This window comes from Heptranchias perlo, chromosome 22 (genome assembly GCF_035084215.1).
Source record: "Heptranchias perlo isolate sHepPer1 chromosome 22, sHepPer1.hap1, whole genome shotgun sequence".
Classification (NCBI taxonomy): domain Eukaryota; kingdom Metazoa; phylum Chordata; class Chondrichthyes; order Hexanchiformes; family Hexanchidae; genus Heptranchias; species Heptranchias perlo.
In genome coordinates, this window is record NC_090346.1 from 22628260 (window position 1) to 22644148 (window position 15889).

The window sequence follows — 15889 nt, forward strand, 5'->3', positions numbered from 1 at the left end:
AGAATGACACTGTTTCAATGGTTCAGTTAGTAGGTACACTGCTAACTTGGTTCAGTCCCTCATCCATGCCACATTAGCTGGGGCGATACAATTGGCCTTAGCGCATGTAGAATCATAGAAAGGTTACAGCATGGAATGAGGCCATTCAGCCCATCGAGTCCGTGCCAGCTCTATGCAAGAGCAATCCAGCTAGTCCCACTCCCCTGCCCTTTCCCCGTAGCCCTGCAAATTTTTTTCCTTTCAAGTACTTATCCAGTTCCCTTTTGAAGGCCATGATTGAATCTGCCTCCACCAACCCCTCAGGCAGTGCATTCCAGATCCTAACCACTCGCTGTGTAAAAACTTTATTCCTCGTGTGACTTTTGTTTCTTTTGTCAATTACCTTAAATCTATGTCCCCTGGTCCATAACCCTTCCGCCAATGGGAACAGTTTCTCTCTATCTACTCTGTCTAGACCCTTCATGATTTCGAATACCTCTATCAAATCTCCTCGCAACTGTCTCTGTTCCAAGGAGAACAACCCCAGTTTCTCCAGTCTATCCATGTAACTAACGTGCCCCATCCCTGGAATCATTCTAGTAAATCTCTTCTGTACCTTCTCTAAGGCCTTCACATCTTTCTTGAAGTGCGGTGCCCAGAACTGGACACAATACTCCAGTTGTGTTGAACCAATGTTTTATAAAGGTTCCTCATGACTTCCATACTTGTGAGCTACAAAAGAAAAGAAGTTAACTAGGGTCTCACTCCTACCACTTGTCAGTGACTTCTGCTGTAACATGAGTGCTTGTGGACTTCAGATGAGCACAGGCTAGGGCTCAGTACTGTTGTTCCTCCATGATACAAAAGCTTGCCAGACTCACACATGAAGAATGAGCACTTGTGCAAAGTACTGGAGGGCAGCCAGCACCCTTCGAAACAAAATCCATTCCGAGTCCTACAGGAGAGGATGTAAGAAAGAATTAGATTGTTCCAGAATTCCCATTTTTATAAAGGTTTCATCAATGCCTTTGCCAATATTTTCTAACTTTAGTCTAATTTTTCACAAATATTCACTTCAGGTTCAGACTATTCTGGATCAAATGCTGCCTCTTCCATTTCAAGTGGCCAAGCAGCCTTCAATGTTTTAGGCCCAACAGCAATTTTTATCCTTTCCAGCCAGCTGTAATGTCAAATTATTTCCCGATACAAGAATCTAGATTTATTTAGTTAGGTGAACTTTCTCTCACAAACACTTGAGGTGTAACGATTTAAAAAATCAAATCTTCCTTAGGAATGGAGAAACTCAAGCATCGCATAATTCCTATTTGTGAGATTGCAGTAACAGCTGGAAATCTTTCTATTTCTTGCACAAGTTAACAGGAGCTCAGTCTATACCCTGCCTCTGTGAGCTCCAACTCCCAACTGTCAACTCCTGCACGGAGCACATCACTCACAGCTGTGCCTTGCTCCTTCAGCAGCGAAACCTAACAGCAAATAATAACACTTAATAAGCTCTAATAGAACAAGATTATGAAGGCGAATTTGCTGATTGATCACCTTACGTCAATGCTGTTTAAACATTCAATAAAAATACGTTATTATAACTATTATTTTACTAGAATCTAATATGTGTTGTTCTGAGGATGTCCATGGCCAAATGTTATAGTTCAATTTTGTTATCATTGGTTTATTATGGACTATCTACACACAAATCATGAAATATCTATTCGACTGAAGCAACATTGAACAGAAGTAAATAAATATAACTCTCATTTTAAGTTCAAAGATCTATTGATCACCAGATGGGTAGTGATTTCCATGAGGGCTTCAGCCAGCCCATTAAAATTAGATAATGATGAAAATTAGCCTAAAGGACACAGGACAGACCTGGAATCAGAACACACAACAGGAAATTTAAATAAAACTAGCAACACTGAACAAATAGAATGGATTACACATTTTGCCACTTCTTTTACTTTCACATCTTTTTACTTTATCTTTATTCTATTTTCTCCCCTATCCTTCCCCCCCTCCCCCCAATCCACAATATCACCTTAGCCTGAAAGACACAGCGCTCGAGCTCTCAGAGAGTACAACCACCTCCATCAATGTTATTCCTTGGTCAGCCAGTTTGGATCTGTACTTGAACAGCGAGCAAAAGTAGTTTTGGATCCCATTAATTTGTGCAATTTTGAGTAATGTGATCAAGTCTTTGTGTCTTTTGGTGTTGAGCTTCCAATGGCCTAATCACTATATGTATAAAAACATAAACATACTAAACAAGAGCCAATAGTAATTACTTGGTGATTGCCGATTATATAGAATTTCTTGAGTGCTTCCTTTAAAGGCTCACTATCTTCATCAAAAAGGTATGTGAGGAGGAAGAGCCAGGTTGCTGCACCTCACAATAATACCTTGGACTTGTGAAGAGATGATGCATTTCAACTTGATTTATTCCATTCTGTTAATGCCTTTGTTAAAATAGTGCTCAAAGGAATTTTTAAAGGAATGTGTTAATTACTAATATCGCACGTTTTAACCCTTAGTAAGTTTTAGAGGGTGATTTTAACCCACTCCACCCAGGGAGAACGGAACACCCACGTAGTTAAAATCATCTCTGAGAATTTACTACCCGTTGCCGCTCAATTTCCATCTGCTGCCACCTTAACTGGGCCCTATTTAGTTGGACTAGGTACCTGCCTGTGTCAGGTGGGAGCCTCATTAGTACAGATCAAGGTCCTACGATGTTATTAGGACCCCAATGGCATTTTAACCATCGACTGAGTGGAGTGCCCGCCACGGCTGTGCTGCTATGTAAGGGAAGAAGCAGGGGCCCTAAAGGGTAAGTTTAAAACTTATCTTTATGGGAGTAGGAGTGCTTCTCCAGGACCACAAGGAAAGACTGGGCCTCTGCTGCCCCAGAGACCCTGCCAAAACCCCCATAATGACTTACCTGAGTGCGGCAGGCAGTCTCTGGGTCACCCGATCTTCACCTTCCAGGAGCCAGCTGGCTGCCTCTTCAGGCCCTTTTCCGATGGGCAACTGGCTGGCAGGATGTAAATGAGGCCCGGGAGTTAAAATAGCCCAGGTTGATGAGGTGGGAGGTGGGAGCAGATACTCGCCCCGTTCCCTGCCCTTGCCCGCCCGAAATGCAGTCCTAGTTAAAATCTCCCCTTTAGTTTTTGAAATTTAGCCTTACGACATTGCTGCACCAACAATCTGTTTTCATTGCAGAGTAATTAAAATTTTAGGTGGGTGGTGGCTGGCTCTTGTTTCCCCATCTCAGGCTTACTACTGTCACTCAGTTAGCTGGAATACGGAGTGTAACAATAGTAGAACTCGATTTAAATAAAGAAATAGATTTTTAAAAATCAAAATAGTAAACTGCAAAAGGTAAATAAAAATGGAGCAGTCCAATTACCAGAAAACTCAAAGATAAATGATCACTATATACTATTCATGAGAAAATGTGACTTAAAATTACAACATAGTTCTACACTGAAGTGTCGAACACTGGTGAATGTAACGGCATTAGAGTTTTTGTCAGGTTAATAAGGATGACACCTAATCCCCAACTTTAGGGATAGATCTCCTCATGTAGTGGAATCACCTATACGTTCTTTATAAAGTTTATAAAGAATAGGTTTATGAATTTGCTACATGCAGTGCACAGAGGAAACCTTTCCCCATGTTATCCCATACCCTGCTGAATAAATAAATGGAAACTCCATGCTGCCAGTAAGTTTTCTTAAGGGTAAATTGTATTGAGGGATCTCGAGGGAAATAGCTTAAATATAGAGCCTTCCTTTTACAACTTTGGTCACAAATTATATAATTCATTTCAATTAAACCTTGTGTAGCATTTGCATAACTACACAGAAAGAGCAGTGCTGATGAAGAATCATACTTGAACTTTAACCTGTCTTATCTCTTCCAGACTCTAAATGACCTGCTGTTTACTTCCACCATTTTCTGTTTTTATTTCAGACTTCCAGCATTCACAGTTTTCCTTTTACCTTTTTTTATATTTCAAAATATACTTTATTTCATAAAATTTAAAGATACACACAGTTCAATGTGAAAGGACACAATTTCAAGCAATATAGTTCGAACCAATACAATGAAGATTGTACACACTATGATCTCATTATTACAATTCAAAACCACACTACATGTTTTCTAAAATATTCTGTACAATACAAAGTGGGGCGGCCTTACATGGTGGCCTTTCCCCATAGAGCCCTTGCGTAGGCCGCACCTCGCTTCAGTGCGTCCCACAACACGTACTCCTGGGCCTTGCAGTATGCCAGTAGGCAACCACTCGGTCGTGGACAGCTCCTTCAGCTGGAAGACCAACAGGTTTCGGGCAGACCAAAGGGCCTCCTTCACCGAATTGATGGTCTTCCAGCAGCAGTTGATATCTGTCTTGGTGTTTGTCCCAGGGAACAGCCCATAGACCACAGCGCCCTGTGTTACCAAGCTGCTGGGGATGAACCGAGACAGATACCAACACATCCCTCTCCACACCTTCTGCGTGAAGGGGCAGTCCACCAAGAGGTGGACTGGGAGAGCCCTATTCACCACCATCCAAGCTACATCCTGGTGCCTGTTGGTCAGTTCTGGTGATGAGACATTCTGCCAAATGGCATCGACCGTCTGGTCGGGGAACTGCCCGATCAGGTCCATCCCCTCCTTTCCCTGCAGGACTCTTAGAACGTTCGATGCCGACCACTGTCTGATGGCCTTGTGGTTGAAGGGGTTCCTCCCCAGGAACTTCTTCACCTGGGACAGGTTGGGGGTGACGGTGACGGTCCAGCTGGACGGGACATCCTGCGTCTGCTCGGACCTGATGGTGAAGGGGACAAAGGATCGGGGCTCCCACCTGCCAAAGAACATAGTCTCACACTTACTTCGGTTCACTCTGACCCCTGAGGCCAGCTCAAAATGGTCACAGATGCCCAGCAGTCTGTGGACTGACTGCTCATCAGAGCAAAAGACGGTGATGTCGTCCATGTGGACCGAGGCCTTAACCTGAGAACCTCCGCTGCCTGGGATCGTCACCCCCCTGATACCTGTGTTTTTCCTGATGGATGCGGCAAACGTCTCAATACAACTTACGAACAAGACTGCGGAGAGAGGACGGCCCTGCCTGACTCCAGAACTCATTGGAAAGCTCTCCAACTCCCACCTATTAATTAGGACTGCGTTATGGATGTCCGTGTAGAGCAGTCGGATCCAATCACAGATTCCCTCCCTAAACCCCATTTCGGAGAGAACGTCCATCATGTACGTGTGGGATATTCTGTCGAAGGCCTTCTCCTGTCCAGGCTGATGAGGCAGGTGTTCACCCCCCTCTCCTGCACTTAAGTGATCGTATCCCTGAGCAGCACAAGGCTATCAGAGATCTACCTGCCAGGTACAGTACAGGTCTGATCCGGGTGAATCACCCGCTCCAGTGCAGACTTGAACCTGTTGGCGATGGCCTTAGACAGAATCTTGTAGTTGACATTTCGCAAGGAAATGGGTCGCCAATTTTTGATTTCTTCCCTCTCCCCCTTCTGCTTGTAGATGAGGGTAATGATGCCTTTTCTCATGGATTCTGACATGCTGCCTGATAGGAGCATACCCCCATATACTTCCAGTAGGTCTGGTCCTATCCAGTCCCACAGAGGCAACTACAACTCAACCGGTAAGCCGTCACTTCCGGGTGTTCTACTCTTCTCGAAGGACTGGACGGCCTTTGTCAGCTCGTCCAAAGTTAGCGGCCGATCCGTGCTCTCCCGCTCACTGTCCTCTAAGACCTCCATGATAGAGGACAGGAAGGACTGGGAGGCCATGCTGTCTGTGAGCTTCGCGTCATCCAGCCCGGCATAAAAGGATTTACTGATTCTCAGTATGTCGACTGCGAAGACGTCACCGAGCTGTCTTCCTCCTTCAGGCTGCTGATCACAGAGTCTTTCTGTGTAACTTCTGGAAGAAGAAGCACGAGCACTTCTCGCCCTGCTCCACGAGCGAACACTGGACCGGAAGATGATCTTTGAGGCCTCGGAGGCGAAGACCGAGTCTTGCTGGCCCTTCACCTCTCAGAGTTCCTCTCCAACGTCGACCCCCATCGACTGCAGCGGGAGCAGATCCTGCATGCTTTTCTGGAGCTGTGACACTTCCCTCTGTCTCTCTCTCGCCTTCTGAACACCTTTGAGGATGAAGAACCTCTTGATGTTGGCCTAGATCTCTTCCCACCAATGCACCGTGGAGTCGAAGAGGGGTTTCACAGTCCTCCAACTTTTACCCACACGGAATAGGTTCACCCTGCTGTTGCAATGCATCATGATAATCTGACCATGATGATGCACAAGAGAAAGAGAAACCTTTTTCCGTTAGTGTGAATGAAACATCGACAAATTAGCTTTTTAATTATGGCAATCTGCAGGTTCATTTACAATAACAGATATGATAACCCTAAATTGCTCAGCTGCTAAAATTTTAGTTAAACTGACAAATCTTAAAAACAAATACTATTTAGTATCTCTTAGTTAATTTTGCTTCTCAAAGGGCTGAGCATTGAATAAACTCATCTGTCTGTCATGTATTAATATAAATATATTCGTTTAGAATCCAAAATAACCCAAAATGAATTGACATTGCAGAAATCACGTTCTTCTACTTAAGAAATGTAAGGGATTTTTTGCACATTAAACGTTAAAGAGCAAACCGAATATTATAATCAGATTGTCTACTTTAACGATCCATATCTTGGCCATTTTTGGCACAATTTATGTGATCAAGAAAGTAATTTTATGTGCCACTTGTACCAGATTGTTCTATTCTTGAGCCCTTTTGGTGGTTATAAAGTCTGAAAAGGCAATAATGAGTTTTGGTAGACTGCCACACAATACAATGGCAATCTTGTTTAGAAAACACCTTCACTTATTTCAGACCCAAATAAGCTCAAACTGAGATATCTTTTTCAAGCATTCAATTATAGTCAGATCTCACAAAAGCACTTTAGCATGGTGAATACTAAAGAACGAGCTCCACTACATAATTATTTCTAGTTGTAGAAATCTTTTATACGCTCCCAGTTGAAAGCATTGTATGATCTCATTTCAGATGAACTGAATTCCAAATGTGGGGTTAGAGGTGACTCCATTGGTGATGCTACTCTGTATATATTCTCATTAACCAAGACTACATTAGACACCCAGTGATACTGGCAGGAAGTTGCTACATTAGCTATGTTATAGAAGCTATTCCTTTTGGATCCTTTTAAAATTTATTTTGTTGCGTTTATACTAACTTTTACCTCGCAACAATGTTTTTATATAAACAGGGATTACATTTTTAAAAACTGAATGCTGGAAATTTAAAATAAGAACATCTGAAAATGCTGGAAAGACCTTTCAACATCTTACAGAGAAGACAGATTAATGTTTTAGTTGGGACTGTAGAGCAAAAGTAATTTTGTACTTATTTATTGATTAGTGAGTGTAGCTTTTACTTTATATACTTTATAGAAATCCATGTTATTTTTAACATTTTAGATTTGTCTTAAACTAAAAATTAATTGACATTAACTGCACTTTACTTTTATACAATACACTTTATGTCACTGTTTTTCTTTTCTCATCCTCCATGTTGGCTGGTCCCCATTAATATTTCACTCACAGATAAACACCCAGTCGAGTGCTGCCAGTTCACTTCCCGTGTGCGACTCTCACAGTTTCTGGAATGTTCTGTCACATCTGGTGCCCTTCTATTCTCTGAATCTTTTGTTCATTAATACATTCATCTAAACAGTAACTGGGCTTAATCCAGTTGAAATGTATACATTTATTTTCTCCATAATAATGTCACAGTTACTTTTCCCAAGTATCCATTCAGAAAAATGCAGTTGTATAATGTAATGCCAACAGATTTGTTACATATTCTGAACTGAGCAGCAAACTAGCAAACTATAATTTGCATTGCTTGATGATTAATCAAAATACATTAGTAAAGGTTAAACATTCATTATTGTAAGCTTCGCCATAATTTAAAAGAAGCTAAATATGGGTAGTAATAAAACCAGAACACAATGTGGCTTATAGCACAGGGGGTTTTAAAAGATTCAAGTGCTGGAAAACACATTGAATTCAAGGACTTATCCCATGATTTGGTGCTCTCTGTTGAAAGTGCTGGATTGCAGAATCCCACCTTTGATGTGATCCATCTCAGTTGGCTATGCTGATGTTTTTAGTTAGAGCAGCTTACATTTACGTAGCAGTTTTCATGTAACAAAGCATCCCGTCATCTTACTGGATGATCTGCAGACACTGAGCATTAAGTGATGGAACCTTCAGTCAAAAAGTTACGTTTTGAGGAGGCCTTTGACCATAGGGAGAGAGGTAGCAAAGCAGAGAGGTTTTAGGAACAGAATTTCAGCGTTTAGGAGCATGGTAGCTGATGGCTGTGCCATTGAGAGCGGAGGGAAGAGGTAGAATATATCAGACCATGCTGGGTTGTCATTATTGAGTGGTAATCACCACTGTTGTGTTAAATCAACATCAGAAAATGAGGATTAGCAGCAGTCCCACTAAAGTCCCTTCCTGCCTAAAGTGTTACTTTCTGGTAAAACATACGAACAATGACAGACAGGAAAAGACCCTTTGGTCCATCCAGTCTGTCCCACACAACTGCGATGCCTTGTGCATCACAATATATGCACTCCCCACCCCACCTGAAAGCCATGTAATCTCCAGGGAGAGGCGAAAAAACAGATAAAAACCCAGGCGAATTAAAAAACATCTTAGGGAGTGAATGTCCTTGGGATTCTCCTGCTCTGCCTCTGTAAATTTGTCAGAAGTTCAGTGGTAATCCTGTTTACGTGTGTAACTGGGGTTTCCACCAAACATCCGCTGAGTGGCGCAAACCCAAGAAAATTCACCCACTTCACTTTTATCAACCCGATTTTTATCAGTATTCCCCATTTGGAAAACTGTATTTTTAGCCAGAAAAGTTAACACCTGCTACCACAAAACATGTACATATATTGCTTACTTAATGCAGCTTCCAGCCACAGACAACGGCCAAACACAATAAAAATAATAGAGTTTCTTCAGCAGATATTAAAAATAATAACAGATATAAAGAAGAGTTCATAAAACACTAGTGCTTTGATTAATGAAGCTTTCTGATCCCCTCGATTCAAATAGAGTTTCATTGTCAGATAATTACTGTTACGGTGGTGATTAACAGTGGGTCCTTCTTGTTTACAGGAAAGCAACCATTTGGGAAAAATTATTTTCAGGAAAAAACTTGCACAAGTAATGAGCTTGGGCCAATGATTAAAGCTAAAATTTAATTAAGGCACTCAAATGATGTTTATAAAATACTTGAGCTTTGGTTTATGGTGATATCTGAACCCCACAATTCGATTACAGTTTTGTAGTCATTCTGTGCTAGCCATTACTCTCTTATTATAAAAGCATCTGTGTACATGTACATGTAAGGAAGAGATAGCAGAGGCACTATTACATATATATAAAAATTCATTAGAAAAGGGAATAGTGCCAGAGGACTGGCAGACAGCTAATGTTATTCCTACATTTAAAAAGGGAGATAGAACAAGTCCAGGGAATTATAAACCAATTAGCTTAACGTTGATGGTAGGAAAAATAATGGAATCTTTACTCAAAGGTGTAATAGAAAAACATCTAGAAAATGAAACTATAATAAAGAGGAGTCAGTACAGATTTCAGAAGGGTAAGTCATGCTTGATCAACCTTACTGAATTCTTTGAAGACGTGACAGAAAGAGTAGACAAGGGTAATGTAGTAGATGTAATTTATTTGGATTTTCAAAGGGTCTTCAATAAGGTACTGCATTGTAGACTCATATTTAAGGTCAGAGCATGGTGGAGTCAGGGGACAGGTAGCAGAATGGATAACAAGCTGCTTACAAAACAGAGAACAGAGAGTAGGGGTTAAGGATAGCTATTCAGACTGGCAAAAGATGGGTAGTGGTGTTCCACAGAGATCGGTGCTGGGACCACTGTTGTTCACAATTTACATTAACGATTTGGACTCAGGAATCGGAAGTACAATTTCAAAATTTGCGGGTGACAAAAATTGGGGAGTGTAGTTAATACAAAGGAAGCATGGGTCAAAATGCAAAAAGACATTAATAAACTTGCAGAATGGGGGTGTAATTGGCAAATGAATTTCAATATAGATAAGTGTGAGGTGGTGCATTTTGGTAGGAAGAATAAGGAGGCCTCATACTGCTTGGATAATAAGAGTCTAAATGGGGTAGAGAAGCAAAGGGATCTCGGGGTACAGACACACAAATCATTAAAAGTAGCAATGCAGGTTAATAAGGCCATAAAAAAGGCTAACCGAGCACTTCGAGAACCAAGTTCATTTCTAGAGGGATAGAATTGAAAAGTAGAGAAGTTATGTTAAACATTTATAGAACTTTAGTTAGACCACACTTGAAGTACGGTGCACAGGTCTGGTCCCCATATTATAAAAAGGATATGGAGGCATTGGAGACGGTACAAAACAGATTCATAAGGATGGTACCAGAGCGGAGAGGATATACTTGTCAGTAAAGATTGAACAGGCTGGGGCTCTTTTCTCTAGAAAAGAGAAGGCTGAGGGGTGACCTGATAGAGGTCTTTAAGATAATGAAAGGGCTTGATAGGGTAAACGTAGAGAAAATGTTTTTACTTGTGGGGGGAATCCAAAACTAGAGGTCATAAATATAAGATAGTCACTAATAAATCCAATAGGGAATTCAGGAGAAACTTCTTTCCCAAAGAGTGGTAAGAATGTGGAACTCGCTACCTCAGGACTAGTTGCGGCAAATAGCATAGATGCATTTAAAGGGAAGCTAGATATGCACACGAGGGAGAAAGGAATAGAAGAGTATATTGATAATGTTAGATGAAGTAAGGAGACACATATGGAGCATAAACACCGGCAGAGACCAGTTGGGCCTAATGTCCTGCTTCTGTGCTGTAGACTCGATGTAACTCAATGTAAGATGCATTCTTGTTAAGATACTTTACTTTGGTATTTTGTGCTCAATGAGGTGGGAGATCCGTGGCCTTGGCGTCCTATTTGACCCTGAGATGAGCTTTCAACCATGTTTACGCGCCATCACCAAGACCTACCTCCACCTCCGTAACATTGCCCGTCTCTGCCCCGCCTCAGCTTATCTGCTGCCAAAACCCTCATCCATACCACTAGACTTGACTATTCCAATGCTCTCCTGGCTGGCCTCCCATCATTCACCCTCCATAAGGTTGAACTCATCCAAAACTCTGCTGCCTACATCCTAACTCGCACCAAGTCCCGGTCACCCATCACCCCTGTGCTTGCTGACCTACATTGGCTCCCGGGCTGGTAAACGCCTCAAATTTAAAATTCTCATTCTTGTTTTCAAATCCCTCCATGGCCACGCCCCTCCCCATGTCCGTAACCTCCTCCAACCCTACAACCCTCCTAGACCTATGCACTCCTTCAATTCTTGCCTTTTGCGCATCCCCAATTTTAATCGCTCCACCATTGGCGGCCGCGCCTTCAGCTGCCTAGGCCCTAAACTCTGGAATTCCCTCCCTAAACTTCTCTACCTCTCATTCCTCCTTTAAGACGCTCCTTAAAACCTCTCTCTTTGACCAAGCTTTTGGTCACCTGTCCTAATATCTCCTTATGTGGCTCGGTGTCAAATTTTGTTTGATGACGCTCCTGTGAAGCGCCTTGGGACATTTTACTACATTAATGACGTTATACGAATGCAAGTTGTTGTTGTTGTTGGAGATCTGTGCTTCAAATTGTGACTTTCCATCTTTATGGCGCGCAGTTGCTGCTTGCCTGTTGCTGTTGGCACTGTGGAATCTGCTTTACAATATAAACAGAGCAGATTCCACAGCACCCGGAGCATGGGGAATTACAGAGCGGTTCCACTTCAAGTACTACTGTAATATAAATCTCACATTAAATGGTGGTAATTATTCACAGAGCCTTGGAAAAATTGCTTTATGAGCCTTATAGAGTGGTTTCACCAATTTGAAATAGGTTACTGAATTGAAAACCTGGTATCTCTGTAAATCATTTAACAGTGATCTTTAAGAGGTCAAGTCTGCTTGCAAGTATTGGCACACTTGGCTAGAACGGTCAGGGAATGAATTCTTAAAGGGATGTAGTATTAACATTTTTAGTTGTTCCTTTCCTTTGCACAAAATGGACTTTGAAGGGATAATTGTTTTTATTACCAACAAGGACATCCCTGAAAGGAAAAGGAAAGCACACTAAATTATTTAATACTTTTTTTGAAGCATGAGTCTGTTAATTGTAGTAATACAGTTATCATGAATAGGCAGTTGTTCTTGTTTGAAGGAAAACAAAAAGGAAAAGAAAAATTGACAGAAGTTGGGGCATTGATTTCAGAATTATATCATCGAGGTGATAGAACTTTCAAGACAATCAGGAAAAATTAAATTCATTTCTATCACAACACTGAATTCCAATTCCAAATGCCCATCTCTAGTGGAAGCACACAAAAGAATGATATACAAGCATTTGAAATTCTTTAGGTAATCTAAGAATTGGTCAGAATAAAGTGTAAAAGTGTGTTGTGTAAGATTGGATTTAGTACCTAAGCTAGAAAAAGTTGCTCTTGCCTTACAGCACAAGGTGCAGCCCTTTCACCACCAGTCATATTATATAAAAGCAGAAAATGCTGGCAATGTACAACAAGTTAATCAGTGTCTAAAAAAGAAAAGACAGGTTTATGTTTCAGATATGAACTTTCACCGGAACTCTGAGATGCTGATTGACCTGCTCTGTGTTATTGGTTCTTATTTTAAGTTTCTAGTCTATTTCTTTAAGAAATATTTTCATTTACTTATGGTGATGCTTTCCTCTGTTTCACGATTAAAATTAAAGAACCATTTTTTCATATACATACTGTAATATATTAAAAATAATGAACAATGCTGATAGGACTGGAGCACATTCCTATATAATACTTTTGGTTCGATGCAGGAAGTATTTATTTCCTCAGATGGTTTCTGCCCTCTGGAACAGGTTACCATTGCATGTGATCAGTATGAGTATGCTACATCTATAATATAATAAAAATCTTACATCTGCACATTCTTCCTGTCAATTTTTCCATATTTTCTATGTCCACATTTGTAATGAAGTCTGTCTATGTAAACTTATTACACTGTAATTACACCCTCCTGCCAATGGTGGTGCTGTAGCACCCCAGCTTTACATTTCCCGCTTCCTCAGCCTGTACTGCAGAAAAACTCATACTATTAAATAGAATTACATAGAATGTACAGCATAGAAACAGGCCATTCGGCCCAACAGGTCCGTGCCGGTGTTTATGCACCACATGAGACTCCTCCCTCCCTACTTCATCTAATCCTATCAGCATATCCTTCTATTCCTTTCTCCCTCATGTGTTTCTCTAGCTTCCTCTTAAATGCATCTATGCTTGTCGCCTCAACTACTCCTTGTGGTAGCAAGTTCCACATTCTAACCACTCTCTGGGTAAAGAAGTTTCTCCTGAATTCCCTATTGGATTTATTAGTGATTATCTTATATTTATGGCCCTTAGTTCTGGTCTCTCCTGCAAGTGGAAACATCTTCTCCAAGTCTACCCTATCAAACCCTTTCTAACCAATTCTACTTCTCTACTTCCCAGATTTCTGGATATTTTGCTATTTAACAATAAATACAACAACAACTTGCATTTATAGAGTGCCTTTAACGTAGTAAAACGTCCCAAAACGCTTCACAGCAGCGTTATTAAATAAAATTTGACACCAAGCCACATAAGGAGGTGTTAGGACAGGTGACCAAAAGTTTGGTCAAAAGTAGGTTTTAAGGAGTGTCTTAAAGGAGGAGAGAGAGGTAGAGAGGCAGAGAAGTTTAGGGAGGGAATTCCTGAGCTTAGGGCCTAGGCAGCTGAAGGCACGGCCAGCAATGGTGGTGTGATTAAAATCGGGGACACGCAAGGGGCAAGAATTGTAGGAGCACAGAGATCTCAGAGGGTTGTAGTGCTGGAGGAGGTTACAGGGATAGGGAGGGGCGAAGCCATGGAGGGATTTGAAAACAAGGATTAGAATTTTAAAATCAAGGTGTTCCCAGACTGGGAGCCAATGTAGGGGTGATGAGAGAACGGGACTTGGTGCGAGTTAGGATATGGGCAGCAGAGTTTTGGATGAGCTCAAGGTGTCGTCGACAGTGCTATCAAGCAGCACTTACTCACCAATAACCTGATCACCGATGCTCAGTTTGGGTTCCGCCAGGACCACTCGGCTCCAGACCCCACTATGGCCTTGGTCCAAACATGGACAAAAGAGCTGAATTCCAGAGGTGAGGTGAGAGTGACTGCCCTTGATATCAAGGCAGCATTTGACCGAGTGTGGCACCAAGGAGCTCTAGTAAAATTGAAGTCAATGGGAATCAGGGGGAAAACTCTCCAGTGGCTGGAGTCATACCTAGCACAAAGGAAGATGATAGTGGTTGTTGGAGGCCAATCATCTCAGCCCCAGGACATTGCTGCAGGAGTTCCTCAGGGCAGTGTCCTCGGCCCAACCATCTTCAGCTGCTTCATCAATGACCTTCCCTCCATCATAAGGTCAGAAGTGGGGATGTTCGCTGATGATTGCACAGTGTTCAGTTCCATTCGCAACCCCTCATAATGAAACAGCCCGAGCCCGCATGCAGCATGATCTGGACAACCTCCAGGCTTGGGGTTATAAGTGGCAAGTAACATTCACGCCAGACAAGTGCCAGGCAATGACCATCTCCAACAAGAGTCTAACCACCTCCTCTTGACATTCAACGGCATTACCATCGCTGAATCCCCCACCATCAACATCCTGGGGGTCACCATTGACCAGAAACTTAACTGGACCAGCCATATAAATACAGTGGCTACAAGAGCAGGTCAGAGGCTGGGTATTCTGCGGCGAGTGACTCACCTCCTGACTCCCCAAAGCCTTTCCGTCATCTACAAGGCACAAGTCAGGAGTGTGATGGAATACTCTCCACTTGCCTGGATGAGTGCAGCTCCAACAACACTCAAGAAGCTCGACACCATCCAGGACAAAGCAGCCCGCTTGATTGGCACCCCATCCACCACCCTAAACATTCACTCCCTTCACCACCAGCACACAGTGGCTACAGTGTGTACCATCCACAGGATGCACTACAGCAACTTGCCAAGGATTCTTCAACAGCACCTCCCAAACCCACGACCTCTACCACCTAGAAGGACCGGGGCAGCAGATACATGGGAACAACACCACCTGCACGTTCCCCTCCAAGTCACACACCGTTCCTTCATTGTGTCTGGGTCAAAATCCTGGAACTCCCTTCCTAACAGCATTGTGGGAGAACCTTCACCACATGGACTGCAGCAGTTCAAGAAGGTGGCTCACCACCACCTTCTCAAGGACAATTAGGGATGGGCAATAAATGCTGGCCTTGCCAGCGATGCCCACATCCCATGAACGAATAAAAAAGTTTCTGGAGGGTGGAAGTTGGGAGGCCAGCCAGGAGAGCTTTGGAATAGTCCAATCTGGAGGTAACAAATAATAATACAAAATCAAACATGGACAGAAAATATTACTTTAAATTATGAATTGGGTCTGCGTGTCCTGATCCAATTATCCCTTCCCCCCTAATGCTGCTTCACCTGAAGAATACACATGGGGAGTGAAAACCAAGTGTAATGCCTTATAAGAGATTGACTAGTTCCTTTAAAAAAAGCACTTGATAAGTTGCTAAGGGAGGAGTATGTTGTCATATTGAGGGTTTGTGAGTTAGTTAAGTTCATTTAGTGATGCAAGGAGTTTGCTTGATTGTATACAAAACATAATGGGCCCAAATTTCCTCAGTGCTTCCACTGG